We start from the raw sequence: 26,900 nt of genomic DNA on the forward strand, positions 1-26,900 counted from the left end.
CCAAGGAGTAGAGACTGAGAAAGACAGTGGGAAATGCAGAGACAGCCGCGCTGTGCACTTCCCTAATAGGCGCAGCTAGAGAAAGCACAGAGAGACGGACACTGGGAACACTCATCTACAGTCTACAGCCAGGAACCCGTTACAACTTCACCACAAACAACGGTAAGAGTCACTAAAATGTACCCCCGGTGTGTCCCCCCCTCCCACATCGCTGGTGTTATTTTTTAATGTACCTAGCCAGTCTATTGCTTTGATATTCTTTGGGATCTTGATGAAACCAATTTGCTGTAGTACTAGCCCAATTTGGAAAGGGTGTATTCGACAGGGAGGGAAAAACAACAAAACACATAAACACCAACACTAAATTCTGTATATTGTGATTTAAAACAGATGTTAGTATTTTATTTATGCTGTATGTGTGTTTTCCTGTTGCATTTTTTGTTCTGATTTTGCGAATAATCTGAGAAATGTCTTATCCTGCTGTCGAAAGGAGACAAAAAAATGTGTGTAAAAAGAAAATATGGGAATAATGTGCACGTGTTCCTTTAAAAATATTTTTAATATTGCTTTTTTTTTCATATGAACTGTTTTGTTGAAATCATATTTTGGCGATGGGGATTCTTTCATTTGGATTACCATTGTTTTTACATTAAAGGGAAAAACGGGTTTTTAAGAGGATGCTTACAACTGGAAAAATATAATGGAAAAGTAATGATATATTTCGTATATTTGATTGTGAAACAGGATTTTTTTGTGAAGAAAATCACACATAGCAAATAGAAAGCGTGATGCTTTTATAATAGGATATTGTACACCCACCCTTCGTTTTGTCTGTGTTAGGGGGTGTGTTCTCTTTCACATCTGGCTGCACTGCACATATCTGCCATTGACTGTAATATGATTTCAAATGGACAGTTTATGAAAAATAACTTACAAATGGTTTAGTTGACTATCCCATTGTTGCATTTTGACAGTGCGAATTGTTAATCGCCGCTCAGACAATGTTACGGGTGAATTCTCGCTGTTTGTTCGTCTGCGGCGACTGAATTGGTCCTTTGGGAGCTGTCTTGATGTGATACAGATAAAAGGCGTCTAGTCGTGGCTCTCGACGCGATGTAAACGCTTTAAAAGGTGTCTTTAAATCATCATGCATATGACGCGTATATTACCCCACATCTTGTACAGTTTCGTTAACAGATGCGTTATTAAGTCCTGTCGGTGTGTTGTGTTTGGTTGTGCTACGGTTCTGTTGCAGCCCGTCGTTATTGGGAATGAATGAATTCAGTCTGGTAATTGTTCGGGGTCCTTTGTTTCCACAAAGCACATGCGCATTGCAAGCTGGGTGTGGGGGAGCGATTGATTTTCTTTGCACTTATCAATTGACTGTTGCTTCATTTACGAGCCACTGATATGACGGTCTTTTTCTCGCCGCAAATGTTAGGATTATTATGCACTTAATGACTGCTCTGCATTTCACACCTCGATTTTTTTTCAAGTGCTTACGTTAGGGCTATAGACATCGATTTATTATTAAGATAGGGCAGGGTACGTGTGTGGCGGCTGAGTCGGCGAGACATATCTGCTGTTCAGCTTTGTGCTGCAGGAAATGGAGCCACATATATGTGTTGTACAAGACGTGCATTGCATTTGCTATTCTGTCTGCCATTGGATACATGGTCAGATAGAAACTGTTGTGCTTAATTTAATCCTTTCTGATGGTATTTTGTATGCCAGTTTACCATTTTATTTTACATTTACTGTGCATTTAATACACACCCATTATATATATATATATATATATATATATATATATATATATATATATAGAGAGAGAGAGAGAGAGAGAGAGAGAGAGAGAGAGAGAGAGAGAGACAGACAGACAGACAGACAGACAGACAGACAGACACTTATAGATTGAATGTGCCTCTGTCGGTCTTGTGTCTTTGGACTAGAACTGAAGTATGTAATGAAAGCTATGAAATCTGTATTGGTTTCAGTGGTTGTATGTGTGTGCGTGTGTCCACACACGCACATACAACTAGATTTGTCTGACCATTTTACAGTAATCTAGACTGTTAATCGAGTCCTGACATTTTAATCCAGAATAGCCTTTGGTCACGTTAGGATTTGGCATGTAGGCTTGAAAGCAAAGGCTGTTGACAGGTCGATTATGTGTTTTAATAAGAAATGCCTTCTCCTTTCGTTTCTGTTTTACAGTTATTGACTTTGTGTTTATATCCCCTTATATCTGTAAATAAAAACATGAATAAATACATGCTTGAGTTTAAATGTTGGATGGCAGGAAGAGGCTAGAGGAGTTTGGATGGAATATTGTAAACTACCATAATCAAGCTACCATAATTCAACTTGTTAAGATATAGCCTAAGTAGTGGACTCATACCATGATGTATTGTTTTGCTATAATATGTTGGGGAAGCAGAAAGGCCTATTTATTTGTTTATTTATTTATTTATTTATTTATGGAACAAAAGCAAGGAAAACATTATAGTTTTGGAAGCTGTAGAACACAATCAGGCCAATCAGCAACCAGAAAATATCACAGAAAGTAATCTGGGTCTTATGCTTCATCCTGCAATGTGAAAAGGGATAAATCATTTGCTTATGTATTTATGTATGTTTTTACATAGAAAAAGTCCTGAATGCTCTTGTTTGTGTGTGTGTGTTGGGGGGGGGCTGTAATGCAGTATTCAATATGATAGCTACTTCAAAGTATCAGGAAAGGTATAGAATATTAACGTTAATATTCTATACCTTTCCTGATGCTTTGAAGTAGAAATAAAGGATCCGTCCAAATGACTGAATATTTTGACTCATAAATGCCAGAAGGCTTTTAACAATTGACGGTCAACATTTTTTTGTGTGAATGTGTGTGATGGGTAGAACTTACTAACTAGACTAACATACAACAGGGGGATACAGCACTAATTGTCTGATATTAATTAACATCCAAGGCCTGCACTTGGTTCCTTACAAAAGTCAGTTGCTTAAATCTGGACAGTAGATGTCAGTATGTAGAATGCAGTGTAGGCTATATTGTAATCTGTTCAATTAAATGCATTATTTTCTTGTAAATACGTTTAGGGCAAATAATTACCGGGCTGTTTAGAGCTACTTGTCTTAACTGTGGTGGGGGACTTAAAATGTAAAAAAATGAGCTAGTTCAAAAAGGATGAATTTTCCTGTCTTTTGCTTGATACCTAAAAGAAAGAGGTGCTTTGAACCTCCTGTTTTATTTCTTTAGATTCATGGGCCCTTGCCAATTTACCCCCCCCCCTCCCCCCGCATGTCAACAATGGACATACATTTATTGTGACTGCACTTTACACTGTCCCCAGTGGCAGAATGAACAGACAGCTAGAACTTCCTCAAAAAGTAGATCACTACCAACCCCACCCCTCCTCCTCCACCACCACACATGTACGCACGTAGAAAATATGTGAAGCATTATCCAATTCTTGAGAATTGGGATTGTGAGGTACAAACACAGAAAATAATCACTGATTTCACCCAGTGAGTACACTGGAGTAGTGTAGAACCAGATAGGAAGGGGGGAGTTGGAGAGCTCAGAGTTACTTTTTAATCGCTAGGGCAGTGACTTCAAGGACTCGGTAAGTTGGGTGCTGACAAGGGCTTAGAATTGATGCCTCTGTCTTCTGACTATGTTCATTGGGAGTCCTCAGGAATCCCTAGCCCAGAGAAAAAGCACTGGAATATCAGCGGTAGTCGAAAGTATTATTCACACGCCTTAATTTGACACAATCCTGTGTTATTGGTGACTCGTTCTATCTAATGTTTATTGCTTATGAAATCGTTGAAGGGTTCGTTGAAAATAAATGGACATATGCCATCACCACCCACCCACCCTTTTCCCCTCCCCCCCTCCCTGGTGTAATTCAGTTCAGACAACTGACATTTTTACAGTTTTCTCTCTGGACTGAGCCAGTGTTCAGGAAACTCTGAAAACATATATAATTGATTAAGTATATTGTAATAAACAGTATTTGTTGATCTAAATGCATCACCAAGTGACATTGTTTGAAATTAAGGATAGGCAGCACTTGGGATGTCAGAGAACAAACTTAAAGACCGTATCCTCCAAGCAATTTATTTCCCCAGTGCAGAAATATGGTGCACAGCTAATGACACTGAAAAGAACCACAGAAAGAGTTTGATAAAGAGTTGACAGAGAGTTTAGGTTCTTGCCAAAGAGAACGCCTCTGTATATTGTTTACAGGTGAATGCCAAAGACCAATCTGCTAATAAACTCACATGGACATGTTGAATGTGTTGTGGTAGGGTGCTGCTGTTAAGTAGGTTAGTGATTTCTGTTGCTGACATGAAAACTGGAGCGGTAGTGATCGATCTGGGGATATATGTTTAAAGGTAAATGTTTAAATGACCAATGGAACACTTTGGTAATCATTTTACTGAGGCGCTATAAGGAAGGAATTCAATATATTACATCTGAGAGAGCCAATAATGATATAGCTTGGAGACAGAAAATGGTGGTTCTGAAAATGCTTGAATAGAAAACAAGCAGCAACAACAACAAATGGGACAGAAAATGTTTTAGTGCTCATGTAATGGCTATTAGTTGCAGGCTATGTTATAAACACACTTTACAGATGGATGAGGAAGTCATCTTGTAAGTCTTTCTTCTTTCATAAAATCCCACAATGCCTTCTTCAGAAGCCATCCAATCAGAGAGAGTGGTGTGCGTGTCTCTTATTAATTAACTTTATCATATACATACTTTGTGAAAAATAACATATACTTCTAATTTTAATGTCAAGCCCCTACTCCCACTCATTACTACAAATGCTTTGCTAAACAGAACTAAAAAGCTATTTCAGTTAAAAACATCCAAACAAACAAAAAAACAAAAACAGAATGAAACCCTGTAAACCAAACCAATAGCTGGTGTCACTGAGGTGTGGTTTTCACAGCCCAGAGAGTGACAGGCCTTGAGTTCACCTGAGACCAGTGCATGTAGGAATTACACAGCAGGCTAGCAAGCACAATATCCCTCTCTCTTGTCCATTTTGACCATGAAACCCTTATCTTCACAACATGGCGTTTGAAGGGATTGCTGCCAAAATCGGAGCAGATCTTTCCGTTGGCATCATTATCCAACAAAAGAGAAAAAAAAAGAGAGAGAGAGGGAGATAGAGAGAGCGCTTTGCGAAGTGCAGCAGCAACCCTGCCATTTTTGGGCTGCTGCCATGTTGTTTGATGAGTCCCTGTTCTGTCACTTTTCATCCAGTTGGATGTGTGTGGTTCTGGAGGAGGAATTTTCCCACAAGTATTTGCAAGCCACACTGCAATATTAAGGAGTCTTTCTACAAGGCTGCACTGAGCTGTTTGGTACAGTGCTACTTGGAGGCTTATTATTATTATTATTATTATTATTATTATTATTATTATTATTATTAAATAAAATGACATTCACCTATATTCATTTCAGTAGTCGTAATTGGTGACATTTCTTTATTTTGAACTCAGTTTATACTTGATTGTTCGCTAGCAGCTGTCAGAGGATACTCAATCAGCAAGTGAGAAAAGATACACAAAGTCTCTATGTTACTGTGTCTGGTCAGGGCAGGACTGAAGACGTTTGTAGCAGTGCTTCAGAAGCATCATAGCACAGTTATGGTCCTGGAGAGCTGCAGATCGATACAGCACAGTACAGTACAGCACAGCACAGCATATTCAGGTTTGCATTCCACCCAGAATTCTAGTCTAGTGCTGTGAAGCACAATGAAGGTGTGATGAGCCATGGTAAATCCAGCGTAAAACCAAGCAAAAAATGCCTATGGAAATCATAACAACATTTTCCTGCCCTTAAGGTGCAAATTATTCAGAGATCGTTAAGCTTTGCTGGACTGCTCTGTAGCCCTCCAGGTCCTCAGGTATTAAGATTGTCCTTCTTCTATAGGTGTTGACTGGTCGGATTTGCGGGGAGAGCTCTGTTTCTCAGTTATTGGTTGGAGAAAGTTATTGAAGAAATGGTGGCTCCGGATCACACATAATAAGGATTGACCTTCCACAGTTCCTGCACAATATACACTCACCTAAAGGATTATTAGGAACACCTGTTCAATTTCTCATTAATGCAATTATCTAACCAACCAATCACATGGCAGTTGCTTCAATGCAGTTAGGGGTGTGGTCCTGGTCAAGACAATCTCCTGAACTCCAAACTGAATGTCTGAATGGGAAAGAAAGGTGATTTAAGCAATTTTGAGCGTGGCATGGTTGTTGGTGCCAGACGGGCCGGTCTGAGTATTTCACAATCTGCTCAGTTACTGGGATTTTCACGCACAACCATTTCTAGGGTTTACAAAGAATGGTGTGAAAAGGGAAAAACATCCAGTATGCGGCAGTCCTGTGGGCAAAAATGCCTTGTTGATGCTAGAGGTCAGAGGAGAATGGGCCGACTGATTCAAGCTGATAGAAGAGCAACTTTGACTGAAATAACCACTCGTTACAACCGAGGTTTGCAGCAAAGCATTTGTGAAGCCACAACACGTACAACCTTGAGGCGGATGGGCTACAACAGCAGAAGACCCCACCGGGTACCACTCATCTCCACTACAAATAGGAAAAAGAGGCTACAATTTGCACAAGCTCACCAAAATTGGACAGTTGAAGACTGGAAAAATGTTGCCTGGTCTGATGAGTCTTGATTTCTGTTGAGACATTCAGATGGTAGAGTCAGAATTTGGCGTAAACAGATGAGAACATGGATCCATCATGCCTTGTTACCACTGTGCAGGCTGGTGGTGGTGGTGTAATGGTGTGGGGGATGTTTTCTTGGCACACTTTAGGCCCCTTAGTGCCAATTGGGCATCGTTTACATGCCACGGCCTACCTGAGCATTGTTTCTGACCATGTCCATCCCTTTATGACCACCATGTACCCATCGTCTGACGGCTACTTCCAGCAGGATAATGCACCATGTCACAAAGGTCGAATCATTTCAAATTGGTTTCTTGAACATGACAATGAGTTCACTGTACTAAACTGGCCCCCACAGTCACCAGATCTCAACCCAATAGAGCATCTTTGGGATGTGGTGGAACGGGAGCTTCGTGCCCTGGATGTGCATCCCACAAATCTCCATCAACTGCAAGATGTTATCCTATCAATATGGGCCAACATTTCTAAAGAATGCTTTCAGCACCTTGTTGAATCAATGCCACGTAGAATTAAGGCAGTTCTGAAGGCGAAAGGGGGTCAAACACAGTATTAGTATGGTGTTCCTAATAATCCTTTAGGTGAGTGTATGTCAGATATAGATTATGTTTCTGCAAGGTTACATATATATATCTCCCCCCCATTCTACTTAGTCTTAGACTGTGTTGAGTGTCTGACCTGTAAATTATGACAAAGAGAATTCACTCAGAAATCGAAGTCTGTTTGGTGTGCTGTAATGTAACATATACTGGTGGCTGTTTCCCTTCAGGTGTAATTTTCACTTCACTGTTTGGACTTTGCTTTGAGGCTTTATCTGACCTGCATCCTATTAAGTAGTTTTCCAGTGCTGTCTTTTCTCTGGGGCCCTGGTGGACGCAATAATATTGTATCTCGTTTTATTCCAAACGGATGCCTTGCATCAAACGAATATCTTATCTTTACAAGTCTGCTATGGAAACTGACATGGAAGCCATCTCACACAGGTATAATAATATTTTCTGCATAAGCTGTACAGCTGCATTGTGACTAATTAAGAAATGCTTCCTGTTGCTGGTCATTGACTGACTGATGATGGGAATAATTTAAAGACATACTTACAAATAACTGGTGCAGCTGAATTAAATCACTAAATGTACATATAGGCTTTGCATACAGTAGCTTAAGCTGTACTAGGAAATGTATTTATTGCTGCCCATTTAGATGAGGGAAATTGTAGAGTAATTTGTCTAGTTGTCTGTTTATGAAAATGACACTTTTATCTTTATTAATTAAGCTTTCTTATTTCTTGAACGGGCTGTTTGTTATCACTAACTGGAAATAAAATATGATTCATTTCAGGATGAAAATGGTATAAACTTTTTACCAGATAAGGTCAATCGAGCCTTTGTGTTAACATCCTCCTACTGATACATTGACTAGTCAGATATTTTTTCCCACAAATCATTTGAAACGTTAATGGAATGTGTTCATATGGAAGGAAACATGCTATTTGTGTATAATACATTATACTTTTATCAAGTGTGTTTTTTAACCAGCGATTTTTTTGACACAAAACACTATTGATTTCTGCTTGAATACAGTTAAAACTTTGATAAATACAAAGCATGTGCAGATAACATATCTGTACATAGTATGCAGACATTTGCAGTCAGTTACTGATTAATTTATGAGAGATATTGAAGTCTCTTTAGATAAATCTCTGAAAAAATAAAATGAGCACCAGAAACAAAACAATGGGAATGTTTTATTTTTCATCCAATTGAGTGGGAGACTCAGGTTCCTCTTCTCATACTTTCGTAGAATAGAGTGAATTGTTTGTCTAATAGCTTAGATCTGCGCCTTTTATTTGCCTGTCCTGAGGAGTGGAAAAATCGAATGCTCCTAAGAAAACCTTTTTATATGCCACACAAGACTCTTAAGACTCTAGCATCTTGTCTTTTTAGTTGAAAGGGACATTCCAGTTAAAATAAGGACATTCTGCATATTATTTTATTTTCCTATAGCTACTGCAGCAAATAAGGAGTTCTTAGTCTTTTGAGCTAAAAGCTCAATTTACAGGCTTACTAGATTCAAGAATCACTTTCAGTCTATTGTTGAATAAACCAAAGAAGTTGGGCAGTTTCAGACCCACCACATTCTTTGTGTGAAAAAGTGACTCCTGATTTCTGTTCTGAATGCCTTGAAACTTAGGGCTAGACCAAACCAGAACTTTTACCTATTTGCGAATCATAAAGCAGAATTGGTACCCTATCACAGTTTAATATATTTTTTGAAGCCACTTTCTATTATTTATAATCAATTCGCGACAGGGTACAACTTTGTAATTTTTTAATTGGTCTAGACATTAGTTTCGTTTTCACTTGTTGCCACCTCCTTCACTCCCCTCTCCAAGGCACTTGTAACATTGTTCCTCAGGAAAAAGCTATATTTATAATTGCAGGGCAAAAATGTAGCTAATTACAGGGCCTCAGTCTTGTAAAAGGGTAGACAAGCTTGATTTGACAAGGCCTTTTAAGGTGAAGCTCTGCAAAGGAGGCTTTCCGAAGGATTTACGTGGAAGTGAGATGACAGGGAGAGAGGCGTCATGACAGTGTGAGCCAGAGATAGTCAGCTTTTACGCGGAGAGAGGAGGGAGGTGCGCTTACACCAGAAGACCACTGACACATTCATGTCACAGCTCTTATTTTTCAGATCTGCATCAGGGGAGCGATTGGACTAAGGTGTGCGTGGTCTGAATCCTACATGACCCATGATTGGTAAACCTGTTAATGCTGCATAAACAGGATTACCTATCCTCCTCATTATGAAAGATGACCTAATGTGTGTGTTAGATTAACCAAAAAACCCTTTTTTGTGTGTGTTTGTTTTCTGGGGGGAAGTTGTGGTTTTCTGAAGAATCTGTGTGTAATTTATAGAAGTATTCCCAAGGCTTCTCTTGGTTGACCATAACCAGTGGTGGGGGAGGTCTGCAAAAGTAGAGCCAGGACCATCCAGAGAGCAAATCATTGTTGTCAAAAGATTAATGACCAGTACTGTGTCTCACTCTCTCTCGCTCTCTCGTCTCTCATCTCGCTTATGTGCTGTTAGGATCAGGTGCCGAGCCTCTAAACTCTCCTAGCTAACACATTTTAATCTGCTGGTGTTGTAATTTGGTTGTATCCGACAAATATGATGCGAGAAAAAATGTATTAGAAACGCATTACCCTGACCACAAGGCATCGATAATGTCTGATTTTCACTCAGTAATGTGTGTTCATTTCATTGGACCAGCTCTAGAATTCCAGTGTGTCTCAAGCACAATTTGTCCATTTCATTCATTCAGTTTCCATCTGTAGTAACAACACATTCATTTTCTTTTTCATTTCTCTTAAAATAAACTCTTCATTCTCAGCAGTTCCTTTTTTTTTGCTAATGTTGTTTCTTTGGAATCTAGTTTTTTACAGTTAATTTCCTAATGCCATTTTACAATGTTTTAACAACATCCCCTGGAGTCTACAAAACTGAGTTGACACAGTGTCAAATTGGTCAAAGTTCACTTTATTACAAATTTGCCACCACACTATTTGGTTAGTTGGATAGTGAGTCCAGCAGTTCTGTGTTCCTTTGCCTCTGCAATCTCGTGTCCTCTCACGTGCCCCTCTGATATCCACAACAGTAGGTGTTCTGGTACCCAGTGACAACTGCAAATGTGACGGATGCTGGATCGTTACACATCGGCTAAACACGCCCATAACCAAGCAGTGTTTGAGTGCACAATCGGCACAGCCTTGTTTGTGTGGCATGGCATCCTGTGTAGAAGACAAGTCCGTGTGGTAATCTCTCAGCTCGGCTTTGGCGCTCAACTCCATCTGGTTGTGATGGACGCTGGCAATCTCCGGATCTCTCGGAAGTTAAGGGGCTGGGTTCCAGAATATCTGCAGGCAGGCCCAAGAGGAGAGAGAACAACAGATTCTACACACCCACCGAGTCCAGCTGGTCTTTAATCACACCTGACTCTGAATGCCAAGAGACATTACTTTATCAGAGACCCGAAACAGGGGCTTCCACAACCACTGCCATTTTTATAGAAGAAAACTAATTTCAACCTGTAAGCTTGGAGTCTTGTGCCTTTACAGAGAAGGGGGTAACTTGAGCAAGAAGGTCAGGAAAATGTTTTTGAGGGGTTGTGGTGACAAAAAAACAATGTGGTGACATTCGAAAGTATTGAATCTCCTCATCCACGAAACGTATGTCGCACTGACAGACTGTACTCCCCTTCATCTGGCCTGGACATGTGCAGAGGTCTCACAAAACTATGTATATACGTTTCGTGCATATAATTTACACTGTGTGTATATAATTCACATTTTGTCCCACGAAATACCCATTTCGGGCACATAATGAGTATTTTGTCCTACAATTTTGTGGATGAAATGTTAAATGTACTTTGCTTTCCCTGGACAGAATGAACACCCAATTATGCATTTTGTCCACAAAATGTAAAAGTTGCTTTTAATTTCGTGGTCGAAAAGAAAACCCTCTTTCCCTCGTTTTTTTTCCTGCACGAAATTATGTATGGTACAAACGGCGCCCCATAGAAAACGGGTTTCCGTAGATTCTGTAGGTGTTTTCTGTAGATTCTGATTTGATAAATGTGACACTGCTTTTAGGCAAACCCTTGTGGAGACTAGGCATGGGCCGGTTACCGGTTTCAAGGTATACCGCGCTTTGAAAAAGTCACGGTTTCAAAACCACTAAAATTTTCTGTGATACCGTTCCTGCGGTATGAGCTGTTTTATTATGGCTCGTCAAAGACGGAAAATGAAGGAATCCCTCAGGTTGTGTTGTGTACAGCGTAGAGAGTAACACAACCCTTCCCCTCCGGTTGGTACAAGCAGTCAGTCACCTGTGTGTAGGATGGCTGAAGGAGGTGAACCCCTGGAACTTTATCCCCGTTGAAAAAGACGGAGTCTACAGTATGGGAATTTTTCGGGTACTGAAAACATTCAGTCAGCCACGGCTTGGAGGAGGAAGGACATCCAACTTGTAAGACGTGTTTAAGGAGAGGTTGCTAGAGGAGGCAATACGATATGATATCCCATCTACGGGAGCACCACTCGTCATTCTTCGCTAGATTCAAGGTAATGCTGTCTTGAAATGAACATTTGCAACAAGCTAAGAGCGTTCACGTGTTTAGCACTGGTGAAATAAATACTGTTGGCTTGCTACCGAAGCAGATAACACGGCTAATTAACCAACTAACATCAGTTAGTTTCCCCCCTCACGTTACTTCACAGAGCGGGGAAGAGCAGAGTACTACGTTTATGCGATTTAGTACAATAATTAAATTTAGCTGGTATCATGTCTATACTTTTGTTTAAGTCTTCCACCATTGTTTACATCTGTTCAAAATCACGACATTTAAAAAAAAAAAAAAACTGCTGGCTCTCTGGTGTCTTTGCCGCTTTGTGTGTTGTACAGAGAGAGACCGTGTGTGTGTGTGTGTGGCAACTTAGCAAGACAATGTCTCTGCATCCCAGCCACCAGTGTGCCCTCAGAGAGGGTGTTCGGTTCTAGTGGACATGTCCTCGTACCTCACCGCTCCAAAGGTGAACATGCTAATATTCCTGCATCATAACTTGGACTGAAAGAGAAATGTTTAGAAAGTGAGCATGTCTACAAAAACCTTGTTGAGCTGCAGGTTTAGGCTCACTTAAGTGACTGCATTTATTTTAATTTAATTTAAGAAGAATTCAAGTATTTATTTTAATTTTTTAATTATTTAACCTGACATACATATTTACTACTGTTCCAAATATTCTATATGTTGCTTAAAAATAAAATATATTGTGTTCAATGGAAAAAAGTTGTTTTTCACCCAGACACTTAAAAATAACACATTTTATAGCTTTAATCGCAATACCGGGAAACCGTGATATTTTTTGCTTAAGGTTATCATACCGCCAAAATCTCATACCGGCCCATGCCTAGTGGAGACCAACCACAAACTTTCCTTCACACCAACAATAAAATAATAATAATACCATAAATGGTCTGAAGTAATTATATATGGATGTTAATATGCATGGCAGCACTGTTGAGTAGTGGTTAGGGCTCTGGACTCATGACTGGAAAGTTGTGGGTTCAAATCCTTGGTAGTGCAGTACCCTTGAGCAAGGTGCTTCACTTAGATTGCTCCAGTAAAATACCCAGCTGTATAAATGGGTACAAATGTAAGTCGCCCTGGATAAGTGTGTCAGCTAAATGACAAAAATAATAATGGTATTGTGCTTTTGGTCATTAGCAAGTGTGGTTATGATGAGCCAAAGGAGCGCTTATATAAAGGGGTAGAAAGTCACTGAGCTGTTAAGGGTGGTGGCTTATGGCTTTTATGCAGACCCTACAAAATACTCTGCATTCCTGTATAGAAGCTCAGAAGGAAAAGACATTGCATCTCACAATAAAGTATTAGGTAAATTAAATTTCTACATTGACAATATGGTTAAGGGCCATAGAAAAGGCTCATTACACCAATATTGTAACGTTCAGTTACTTCAGAACGGCAGGTAGATCTTACACGGGGGATTACATTCCTGGCCCCCCGCGTAAAGCCAAAACCACATATAGCCAAGACTGCTCTTATAAACAGGCACTGTAATTTGTTTATAAATTACATTATAGAGCAATAAAATGAATACATTTTAATACTGTACTCACCATGATGATGATGTTGCGATGATGATGATGTAGCCTATGTATGCTGTACGATAACAGAAAATTGCATGCTTAGTCGGCTTGCGGTTTAAATATAAGAAATATAGTTTTTCTTCATTTTTATTAATTTTAATATATTTTTTGGCCAACCGTGTAAAGTACGTGTAAGATGCGGGGCAACTATCATTTTTTTTAAAGATCTGCTATCTGGGAGTCTATTCCAAAGCACTTACTAAATGTTACCATCTAAACCTCAAATACTTGTATTATTTTCTGACAACTGTATGTGTATTATTATTATTATATATTTTTGAGAAATTGATTACTACCCCAGAGATGTGAGCTTTTTTCCAAAGATGGATTCAGATGTTTTTAAAACTGATGAGTTATGTATTTTTCCCCCCTCATAAATTTCTGTTATTGCATTTTGACACTAAAATGATTTTTAAATTATGTTTCTTCTATAACAATAAAAGTACTGTGGTGCAAAATAAACACATACATCAAATAAAAAATAAAAAATAAAATACATACATACATAAATAAACCACATTTAAGTGCATACAATCTGCTTGAAATTCAGCCCTTGCTGAAAAAATTCCATTACTTTGAAGTGGCAATTTTGATGAATGATCTCTTGAAACCTCATATTGCTGTCAGTATAGCAATACCATGAAGTAACCATTCAACCAATTACTCGCCACTATCAAATTCAGAAGCCAAAATGTCATGAAAGAGTTTCCATCATTACTTTGAATAAGAAGGTTTTAAATATTAGGCGTTTTGCTCTCATTTTAAACCGTCAATTAAAAATCATGCCTTGGTTTTTAATGGTTCAATACAAATCAGTTGCTAAATTGAAAACAGTACTTTGGCATTCAGGGCTAAAGATTATTATTATTATTATTATTATTATTATTTAATGTTGGTGACAAAGAGGAGACAGACAGAAAAAACTAAACTGCTTGTCCAGCTACCTATGCTTGGTGAATATTGCCTAATGAAAGCTTTGCTTGTAGAGGAGCTGGCATCCTCAAACACCCTGGTTACATTGCTCAGTTCCTTGTGGATACGAGTCCACACAATTGAAAGTCCTCTGCAGCCCATTTTTGGTAGGGCTAGTGGGGCTCCGGTTGCCCTTAGGAACACGCTTTCAAATTCTTGCAAATATGACCTTATTGTGGTTGATGGGTATTCCTGTCATATAGGCCTAGTCGGTTTTACTCCCCTGTTGCTTGAGGAACACACTGCTCAGACTGTTGCCAAGTCGAAATCAAAACTTGGCCCTCCCACAAATTACAAACTTGTTCCCAATCTTTTAAAATGTATAAGTAGTAGAAAGTGACTTCTGACAGTAAATCCAGCTGCAGTAGGGTACAAGTTTATAATTTGTGAATGGGGCACGTCAATATTTTTATTTGGTCTAGGCCTTAGATAAATAAAAGGAAAAAAAATACATTGGTGCAATTTCACAAGGGCGGACATTGAAAAAAGCTCATAAACACTAGCTAAATCATTTAAAAATAAATAGGCTAAATAAATGTTAATCATTATTACGGCCATCAGGGTAGACTGATGCCAGACTTTGCTATCAGCCTACTCTTAAAAACAAAAAATATAATAATAGTAAGCAGCCGAATAATATGATGTTCTCAGCTATTTATCTGTAACTCAAAACGCTCAATAATAAAACCAGTGGAATTCCTTGTATTTCTGTGGAGAATATAGAATGAATGCTGTGGAAGGCAAATTGCTATGTACAGAATTGCCCTGCTGGTCAGATTCCTAACTTTGCACGACTTGGAAGTTCACTATGGAAAATGTGTGTTGTACTTTGTGCTCTACTTCAACTCTGCAGTGTGCAAAGTAAAATACATATTTACATAAAGAAATAAAGAAACACAAATGTATGGGTACAATTTCAAATAAACAGAAAGACCAGGGCCTAATGAAAAACACAGGATAGCAGGAAACACACGTCCTGTCAAAAGAAGTGTAGCAAAAGAATATATCTGGCTCTGAATAAGGCTACCTACTGAATGCACTCACTGTGCTCCTCTGTGTGTGTTAGAATTTGTGTTTAATCAGTTCAGCAGCATCCTAATCTCAAAATCACTATTTGTTTTTAGCAGCTTAAATTGGCTGCAGACTGAAGCCATTCCTTTGTTTTTCTGCCTAACACCGGAGTTCAAAATATTCTGGGTAGTGCAATATATTTGCTTCATTACACCCACTGCTTAGTGAGAAATGCCCTAGGGATATACATTCTGCATTCTGCAGTTTTCATTATATCAAATAACATGCGTTGGTAAATCATTTTTGCCTTGGTAACTGATGATAAGAACTGGGTTTTCTCCTTACTGGCTCTCAGTTTTTGTTGCTTGTGCAATACTGTACATGTACGTGAGACAAACTGAAATGTCTGTATTCTTTTGAGATCTTTAATGACTTTCCCCTACATTTTACATGCAGCATAATCATTTTGTCCTTACAAGACATGTTTTTTTGAGCCATTTAAAACTCAAAGGCATTGTATGGTCAGATCTGGGGAAGTGTGTTCAACATGTTGGAACACAGTGGGACTAAAGAAAGCATGAGGTTTATATATATATATATATATATATATATATAGAGAGAGAGAGAGAGAGAGAGAGAGAGAGAGAAATTGCTAGCAGCCATTTACTTCTAGAGAATTCTTAAGTAAACTGGATCTGCTGCATTGTATTTTTATGAACACCTCACTACCTCCTGCAATGCAAACTGCACATTTGCAGGGACAATGCAAATAGGCATCTGAAGAGATATTCCCTGGTGACTTTATCAAAATGTTTCAAGGGGCCAGTTATTCACATTTCAATTTGACATACTGTCTCCTGAGTTGGGATGGGGCTATTTTTAATCTCCTGTCGATACAGTTGGACGTTTTATTTCCCCTTTAATGTGTAACGTTTGATTTTCAGACCATTGGTAAAGCATGTCATGCATGGAATACACTGATGAGGAAACAATTGTACATGTATACTTTTGGAGGAGAACGGAATCTGTGTCCTATTTTACTATGAAAATGATATTCTAAAAACTGAATATCGGGGGGGATGTTGACCAATGCAATCCGGCACAAATTGAGAACCTTGACTGATGTGCCACAAGGCATGATGGGAATGATTGAGATTGAGTGACAGTTGTCACCAGTGGCCCTTTGACCATTGTCCCTTGAAAGTGGACATCTTTTTGGGTACCATGCTTTTTTTTGCTTCAGAAATAAAACCCAGTCTACTTCCTTTTATCTGGAAAAATAAGCAGCAGCCTAAGCAGAAATAAAAAGATCTACTTAGCAAGAAGACAGGTTCGATTAAAGCAGACAGCAGCTCTCCCACCACTGTGCTGTCAAGATCCAGCAGCCTGTATACAAGCATAGTCCTTGACATGGCTTTGGTAGGGGTTTTAAAGAAACAAAATGGTATATTAGCCTCGTTGGTACACAGTGTTATGGCTTCCATTTTGTGGCATTCTAGTTTTTCTGGATTACTACAGCATGTACTACACTTAAGGGACATACAATCGGTATATATGCACTGAATCACTTTCTGAGGATAATTAGAAACATTATAAAAGTGCTAAATACAGCTAGGGTCCACACTACAGAACTGTGCATACCATAGTTGGGGATTACAGTATGTTATGGATTATTATTTATTGCATGTCCTTAATTTCTTAATCTTGGGATTTTTTTAAATAAAAATTAGGAGGGTTTTGGAACCCAGCACACGTATAAGAATATGAATAATTTATAATCTTGAGGACATTAAAACAAGAAAATACCCAAATTAACCTTTTACAGTCTTATTACAGAGCTCATCTGATGTGGCGAAAATTCCTTTCAGTCCAATGTCGGAAAAAACATGTTTTAACTGACCTGTGTTGACAAAATCCAAAGGTGTTCCCCAATTGTTTAAGATGGGAAGATAGGCAAAAACATATAAAATCTGGTTGAATAGGAAAATGCAGAGACTGCAGGGTGAGTGTAAGTGCATCTAGGTGAAAATAAAGACAGGTCCAGCCTGCAGAATTAGTGCAGATGTTCGAGGCAAAAAGTGAGTGCCAGAGTTTGGACATGGGATTTGAAAACTCAAGTGCACCATATACACCACATTTATAATTCAGTTCTCATTCAGAGGGGAAAAATCTAACAATTGAAGACCAATCTGCCATGAAAAGGAGACATATATACTATTGTATAACCGCAAGGGCTTTTGAAAAAAAAAAGCCCTAATATAAGAAGGGCATAGTTTCTCTTTTAAATCCTAAAATAAATTGGTCCTGACAACATCAGACATGTTCAACGAGGATGCAATAGGTTAAAAAGGTGGAGCCAAACTAATTAAAAGCTAGGATCAAAACACCAGAAGAAGGACCAGGACAAGGATGTCAAGCGAGACAGCGAGAAACTCCTACATGGAAATGCAGTCACACCCTTTTATGAGGTATTTGCTTGGGATTTAATTGCTGGTAATATGACATTTTATACAGCTTAATGATTTGCTGTATTGTTCCTGTGCTAATGGTATAATCTTGTGGTGACTGTAAAAGAACTGTTTGGTATGCCATAATCACATAAGACAACTCACCTGCTTTGAAGCAATATACTTTAGCCCAGCTTACACTCCACGTCAAGAAGAAAACAAAATGTATGGAGCAGTCTTTATCAGTGAATTTCAAACAAACAAACAACTAAAGAATATCACTGTTCACCACTGGGAGAAGTGGTGTGTAAATATTTAGGCTAGGCTTTTGTTTACATCTGCAAGATACACGATGCATTAGTGCTCCTATACTTAAGTTTAGATGGGATTAAATAATTTACTTTTTCTAGCTCTTAATAAAGCTCTTCCTGAATTAGAAAGAGAGTCAGGTAATTCAGGAGAGCAGACGCATGCAGCAATTGCCTCATCAATCAAGTAAAAACTGATGCTTTTACAGACAACGTGTAAAGTGGCAAATAAAATTCTGGTTCTGGTGTCTGGCCAAAATGGTTTTGGGGTTTCTTAAGATGTTATCTCTTCATGGGGGGTCTTTTTGTAGGTGGATGGTGATTAAAGGAGAAAAAAACAAATACATTAGCAGGCTTTTCTCATTTTTTGCTCTCTAAATGTTTCTCACAAAACAAAATTTTCCAGTATTTTTCTTGGTTGACGGCCGACTGTGAAATTTGTTTAGCATCACAGAGAAGAGTGTGTTTCCACTACATCAACTACTGTTTAGCTTCAGGTTCCCTGTGATAGATCCACACTTCATTCCTGGTTATGGAGCAGAAAATAAAACATAAATTATCTCCGCAGAGCTTGTGATTTTTTCAGACACCACAGGGAGCCAGTGACAACATCTTGGGCTCCTCAGGGGATAGCTCCTGACTCTGATAGAGAAGTCAGCCCTTGTTCAGAGAGGCACCTCATTGGTGGTTTTTGACATCTCTGGACAATAACGTTCCTCAGCCTTTGGGTTCATTCTTGTAGACATCTCTTCCTCAAGCTAACATGGGCAATATGGTGTTTCCCCTTGTTTAGACTTGCTTCAATATAAACTTTGTGTAACACGGGGAGACAGTCTGTCCTTGTGCATAATGGAGATTTATTTTTTCAACCACACGCTTCATTTTAAAAACCTGATTAAATGAAAATTCCACAAATGTCTAGGAACAACAAAAAGCTGGACAAAGGAGATAAATAATAAATAATCTCCAATTTATCATCCATCACAGCTTGGAGATCTACAGCCTGGAAAGACTCAGATGTCTGTATTTTATGTTGCTTTCTGGAATGTATTTTACATGAGAACTTCACATTTTATTAGAAACTAAGTTAACTTTGTGGGTGTGATGGACTTTAATATCAGTGGAAAAAAGCTTTGGCTATTGATTGCCTAGATAAACCTGCCAAACCCTGTAAGCAAATTTTGATTCACTCTCTCTATTTCTCTCTCTCTCTTTCATTCTGCAAACATACACATGCAGGAAGCTGCATTTTATAAACGTAGTTAGCATAGTTCAACATAGTTTCTAATCAGAGGACTGAAAGATGACCGAAAAAGGAAGTTCACAGAAAACTGCAAATAGAAGGTCATACAACTCGTTGCTTTTGTTGCCATAGATCCCCTTTTTCTCTCCAGCATTCCACTGAGGACACAAGCAATGTTTCTCAGGCTTGAACGATTCCTAATGACTCCTAAACTATATCCTTATTGTGGACACATGCAGAGTGCATCCGTAAAACAGGGAAACCTGTGTCCGTTCTTGTGTCACAGAATAGGATAGCAGAAATGTACGCTGTGGTACAGCTTTTATCCTTTCCTTCTCAATGGAAAATTACAGAGCAGCTGAAATGTGAGGTCAGTTAATGCCATTAGACTGAAGGCCCAAGAGCTGACTGATGCTTTGAGACAGCTATAAAATGTATTTTTATTTTTTGGCTACATTTGAACAGTTAACCATTTCATATTTTTATTTTTTATTTTGGGAAGTGTAGCAATGTAAGATATTTATTTTTTCATAGAGGGGATAGTTTGCATGCATTTCCCCAATGTTTCATTTTGCAGGTTCATCCAACCTCCCAAGAATATGCTGACATATCGGCTGCTATAAATTGTCCCTTTCTTGGCTGCTCTGCAATGGATATTGGTGTGCCATCCTCCAGGGGGGTGAGGACAGTAGTGTGCTCTCAGTCCTACCTTGTGTCCTGTGTTTCATGAGTTTCCAATCAAGAAACTAGTCACTGATCATACATGTACAGATTCTGGAATTCATGCATTCATTCATTTCATAATAAGACTGCTCTTGACCTCAGGGATGAATAAGATACTTGGACTTCATTTCTAATTAAGTTCATGCCTAATTTTATGCTGGCTCAAGAAATGTAAAAAGTTACATGGATGTTTCTGGACCAACTGAATGGAGCAAAAATTAATGCTCTCAAATCAGATGTTAAAACTTGAAAGCACAAACGTAAAAGAAGGAAATGGTATTTTCAATTTTAAAAGATCCCCAAGGAACATTGTAATTTATGGTTATTTTACTTGGGAAATGAAGGGTAAAAAAAAAATTCAAAATGTTGATATGCCCTGAGAATCAAAAAAGAAAGCAGGTTTTTCTTAACCTGGCTACTTAGCATTAATGTATTCACCTGCCATTTAAATTTCCACCTCAGAGAGTCTTGGTGTGGACTGTCATCTGGAATGAATACTGATGAGAAGCTAAGCTTCACTTGGGGACAATTTAAAGCACATAATGGTATACTGCAGCATAACAAAAGTATACAGAAAAATGGTTTTTAATGGATTTAAGATTCACACTTCTTATAGCAAAGAATGCAGAATGCATCGTTATACTTAGCCTACATGTTTTTTATGTAGTGAAAGTTAGGGCAGGGGTATCTAAACTTGCCGTCACATGTATTTTTCAGCCTTTGAACTCAAATGGGCACTGTATTCAAGGTCTACCTGACACCATTGTTATCAATTTGTCCAATTAAGTTTAGATTTTTTAAATACAGATTTGTGACCTGTTACTAAGTTAAGTAAGTTAATTTTTATAACACAGGCTCTAGGGCATGTTTACAGGTTTCACATAATGGTGTTAAAATGCTGAATGTAAGTAACCTGGTAATTGTTCTTGTTTGAAAGCGTGTCTTAATAGCTGGCATGCCAATATCACTGTTTTCCTAACACAAGGCAGTAACCATGTTGTCTATGTGGAGAATTGGCTTTAATGTGAGTATTTTCATATGAGTGATGTACCTGGTATTTCCTTAGTTTGTATTGAATCAATTGCTATCGAAAAATAATAATAATAATCTTCTATGCTATGGAGGGTTTTATTCTGTACCTTCCAAAACTTCTGTTATTACACCCATTCAGATGTTCTTCTCTTCTGCATTTGTTAATGGCACAAAAGAAGTGCATTGGTGTTTCACTTCTGCTTGTGATGTTTGACAAAATGTGACTGTAACCCATAGATGTTGATTGGAATGCGTGGTTCAGAATAAAGCTCGTCAAAGCTGAGTAGTTCTTTCTATGGTCTGTAGCCAAAATGTGTTTTACCAAAGAAAAGCTTTTAGTTTCTTTTCTTTCTGTCCCTTCTTGAAGGCCTGAATTATAGCCTTGCATTCCCAGTGTGTCAGTCAGGGGGAAGAGCTATTGGAAAAAGCTGACATTCATCTGGTGTTTTTGTAGCCTGGAATGTTAATAGTCATGCAGAATATATATATATTTCCTTTGGAAAGAAAGATGAAAAATTAAACTTTTGAGTGGTGGAAAAAAAGTGAAAATCATAGTGATATTAAAGGGAAATAAAACACGCACACACACTTACATAAGCAAACACACACTCACACAATACAGTGGACACAGACTGAAAGATAAAAAACTCACAGCATTGAGGAAGAATATCAAGTCTCCATATTTTATTTAGAGAAGTAGGCCACAAATGAGTCACAAAATTGTTGAGGATTGTAATTTTAATACAAAAGAAAGAAACATACCCATACCCACATCTTAATATGCTACATATATTTATATACAAGCAGAACAACCCTACGGATTTAGAGAAAATACAACTTTTATTAGTTCATGATATTATATTATCATGATATTAAAAAAAAAATCCCCTCAGACTCCAGCAAACTGCAAGATCTGTAAGACTTCGAAAATCACTGCCATCTCCTGAAAAGCCCAGCAGCAGTAGGGCTTGTACAGTTGGTCCAAGACCATGTGCAACCATCCTAACCACAACCTGTAAAGTCTACCACAGATATTTACACAAAGAGAAAAATGATCAGATCTGAGTAGCACTCATATGTCATTTAATGACAGGGGAACTAGAACATTTTCGATAGTAAGTAATTTAATATTGGTTTAAATCCAGCAAAATATGCACGCACACACACACACATGAATGTATAGAAATAGAACACTTAAGTAAAAAAGTTAACAAGTAACATAATTACCTGTGTCATCATTCCTTTGTAGGAAAAAATGTGCGGTTTAGAACCTAAACTATTTTTGATTTATTTGAGCCAAAAAACATACAATACTGTACAGCCTATTTTCCATTTGATTCTGATTCCCCACCAGTTATTATGTTATATTTGGTTTCTGTGGACGTGTAAGATTTTTTTCCATTTGCACAGTGTTTGGTGGCATATTAAATAATTTTTTTAGGATTTGAGCATCAAATTTGCTAGCCCAGCATGGTGTTGCCATGGATACCCCAGCTGTATTCCAAGAGAAGTTGGAGTTGGTGCAAAATGAATATAGACAATAACCATCATCTTTTCATATTTCAACACACACTGTTGAAAAGCTAATTAAGTTGTGTCGTACCCACGCACAGCAATTAACATGACCATTATGGATTTTTAGTTTTGGAATAAATATAATACAGCTCTGTAAAAAATTAAGATTTTGATTTCATTGATTTCTGAACTTGGAGTGGTCTCTTAATTTTTTCCAGAGCTACATATATAATACATTAAATTCTAAAGAAGCCATTCTAAGCCATTTCCATAAGGGGACAGACAGACCTAACAAACAGACTGATAGTAAAATATAGGAAATAGGAATTTTACCTTTGATTGCCCTCTGCATAGTGTATATGTGTTGTTTTCAAAGTGGTTACGGATTATTGAACTAAATTTGATCTCAAAATGTTTTTTCAGTGTAATCTGTTTTGTTCATCTAACCAAAATGAAAACAAAGTATTTTTTTCAAACACTGACACAACACTGATGAATGATTTTTGTATCTGGACAAATGTCACTGATTACTATATTTTATAGCATGGTACACATACTCAAAGATACATTGTACAATAGATATCAGTATATAGAGCATTTTCCCTTGTGTTTTAAAAATATGAATATTTCGTTTTAAGCATGAAATGGATGCAATTGTTCCAACATAATGGAAATAAAAGCACTTTTATTTCAGAAAAAGCTATCATTTAAACGTTTAAATATAATCATGTTTGAAAAAGGAGGGTATTCAAATTAAGTTACATTTTCCCATCATGTAAAAAAAAAAACACTTGAACTTTTCAACCTCAGCTGGGCTGTAATTGTGGCTTATATGCACATAGACATGTCTTTAGTACCTGGTAGCATGTCTGAATTGCTCCTCAACTAAGAATGCATCCTTTAATAAATCCAGGATATGGATTTGAATATTCCAGAAACTGAACACCTGTTTTGACTTACTAATAATTTTCTGATGTTAACACTGGCAAATACATTGATGTACCTCAGGGACACCTCGGCAGAAGAAGGCTCCCCTGCAGAGTCATGACTATGCAAAGCAAAGTCAAATCGATTTAAAGAATGTGAAGGATGTTGACAGTTGGGATCGGCTCTATTGAGATATTATGTAACCCTGTGTGCTTGATAGTTCTTCCGAGTCTGTCCAAGAGATCCTCACCTGTTTAAGCACTGTGTTTTTTTTCTTTTGTTGAAGAGAATGTTTACATGTTTAAAAGAGAAAGAAACCATAGCTGGATTCGTGACACAAAGCAGAAGATCATTACTGCTATCATACAAAAGCTTCAGCCGTGCTTTTGAATCTGTCCAATGGCTCCAGTACAACGGATTGGAATTAACTGTGTAAAGAAGAATTATATTGTACATCAACAACCTACAGTACATAAACCTTATGTGTTACTATGTGGTGAACTGAAGACTTCAGCCGCAAACCTGATCTCCCACGGCTGCATTACAGAACCACTACTAACCTCCAGGCTAGTGGAGCATCCTGCTGTGTGCAGTGTAGGGCCTCAATAAATGAACAGCCCACATCATTTTCTTCTTCTTCTTCTTCTTCTTCTTCTATTTTATTTGAAGCTAAGCATGTGTTCTGCGTGTTGGTCAAAAAAGATTACTGTGCGAAGATGTAAATTGTCACACCCACTCAGGACAGGGCTCCACTCAGGGAGTTATTGGATTTCTTATCTCTTCATTCCCACCTGGTGCAAAGGTACAGCTGGATCTTTTCCTGCGTTTCAGTGGGAGACCCAGTGGCCTCATAGATGTTTTCTTGCCTGTCAGTAATATCCAGACATCCGGGAGTTGGCGTGTTGCACTGTGAGAAACCCTTCTGCCACTACCTCTTAAGGGACACCTTTTTCTTTCCCTTTACTGCCTCTCTGTTTTAAACACACATGAATTTTGCTCTCTCTTGGGTGTGTGGTCTTGAAAATTGAACTTTTGCTCTTCTCTCGCCTCTCCATCCAATTTGGCAGCTTTCAATAAATACACACCTTTCTCTGAGTTAAACATTTAAAATAAATGTGTTTTTTGTTGTTTTTATGGTTCGACATTAACAGCAACTATATATAAATATTCATATACCTAGCTGTTCTCTGCTGCCAAGATATAAATAGATGATGGCACAGTAGTATGTTTAAGGCAGTCGTTCAATACAGTAACTTGGAAAAGGAATCCCCACCAAAAAATACATTAGCCTGTTGAAGTACTTCTGTGACTTGAGAAAGACTTCAGGTCTCTCAACATCTGGAAGTAGGATCAACCAAAACTCTAGACTGTGTAACGAGTTTGAGAGAATTCCAACTCCCATTCAGCCCCACTGTGCCAGGAAGCTTCTGATTTTGCTGGGAATTTAGGTAGAAGTTCCAGACTTTTGCATACACTATCCCTTTAAGTGCAAAATCTCTGTGATTCATGGTGTTTAGATTATTCTTTCATGGGGCCTCTTTTGTTTTCTTTATGGCAACCTTGAATGCCGAATGGTTATATGTTAGTGAAATCGAAGACCTTTTTTGTTTTCTTCTTTTATGTCAGAGGTCACATATTTCTCAGAAGAACCATCCAGGAAATTCATTAACATACTGTCTGAAAGATATTTGACCTGACATTATGGTTGTCTTTGGGAAGCAGGAGGCTGGGTGATTCTGGAGAGACTGGGTTGTAAATGCTGTGATCTGTAAGCAGAGAGATAGTGCTGAACAACCTGAGCGCATTGGAACAGCAGTTTGAAGTGCCCGGAAAACAACAAAATGCAGCCATACTTCATTCAACAGTCATCCCTTCCCTCCTCCTAATGAGACAAACAGAAAAATAATGATAATGACTCATTACCACATTGTATTCTGGGAATGATTCAAGTTGGTGCAATGCAAGCTTTGAATTCCTGATGGGCAGAAATGTAGTGACAACACAGCAGAAAAATGTTATAATTCAGAACAGACTTTTGAATTGCACGGCCTTGTTTGTTGAACAAATATTAAGAAAATCATACCAGAAAAACTAAAAATTACAACAGAGCAAGGTAGAAAATGGCTTCTTTGTTGTACAAGGAAAATGTGGACACATTCTGTAGAGATGAAATGCTGCCTTCTGACAATGACGATGACAAATAAATTCCAGGCTTTGTGCAAACTCAGCAAAAACTGAAATCAAGCAAAAGGTAGTCTGACCACAATTTGGAAAGCAATGGCATTGGAATCATGCACAAAGATTTTATTTTTTATTTTTTCATTCTTGGCCTGACTGATATGATAAAAGGGTTATGGAGAGCAGTGTTCTATCCAAGTTAGATCCTAACCATGTCAGCCTAACCAAATATTTTCATATGGAAAAGCAAGCTGTATTGTGCAGCTCAAAAGCAAAACATATGCAGAAATTATTCCCTTCCTTTAGGCTAAAATGCATCTGTGCTCTTCAGTGTGCAGGAATACAGTACTATGCCATGGAACCCACCATTTTGTTGCTTCAGGAGAATTGTTTTTACGGCAGGCAGTATGAAGGCCTTTTTTTTCCTCTCTCTCTCTTTCCAGAAGATTCCTTGCATGCCAGGCTTTGTTTACATGACTGACTGCAGTGCTTCTGTCCTTCATCCAACACACCATGTTTCTTAGAAAAAACAATATTTCATAATTTTTTTGGTTGCACTTACATAATAAATAGTGCTATTCAATGTGAGGACATACAGTAGGAAAGATGAGGGTTCAAAGCATGCAGGGACTGGAACATGTGTGAAGTGTAGACTTGACAGTCCTGCTCTTGTGTACAGTGTGTGTGATGTTTCTGCTCCTTTCTTGCTATCTACTTTTTTCTGTACACTCTAGCTATTGTATGACACCCCCCCACACCCCCCTCCTGGATGATGTTACTAGAATGTATGTATATATATATATATATATATATATATATATATATACACTCACCTAAAGGATTATTAGGAACACCTGTCCAATTTCTCATTAATGCAATTATCTAACCAACCAAACACATGGCAGTTGCTTCAATGCATTTAGGGGTGTGGTCCTGGTCAAGACAATCTCCTGAACTCCAAACTGAATGTCTGAATGGGAAAGAAAGGTGATTTAAGCAATTTTGAGCGTGGCATGGTTGTTGGTGCCAGACGGGCCAGTCTGAGTATTTCACAATCTGCTCAGTTACTGGGATTTTCACACACAACCATTTCTAGGGTTT

General features: G+C 38.2%; 1 protein-coding gene across 1 annotated transcript in view; it reads left to right on the top strand.

Annotated features, from left to right (window-relative positions):
- basp1 (brain abundant, membrane attached signal protein 1) overlaps nt 1-26,900 on the top strand; it is a 50,426-nt gene continuing 23,526 nt past the window's right edge. Inside the window, exon 1 of the mRNA XM_066687424.1 lies at nt 1-162. The gene's annotated coding sequence lies outside the window, so the exon portion shown is untranslated. The remainder of the gene's footprint in view (nt 163-26,900) is intronic.

Source organism: Amia ocellicauda, chromosome 2, assembly GCF_036373705.1.
Source record: "Amia ocellicauda isolate fAmiCal2 chromosome 2, fAmiCal2.hap1, whole genome shotgun sequence".
In the NCBI taxonomy this organism is placed as follows: Eukaryota; Metazoa; Chordata; class Actinopteri; order Amiiformes; family Amiidae; genus Amia; species Amia ocellicauda.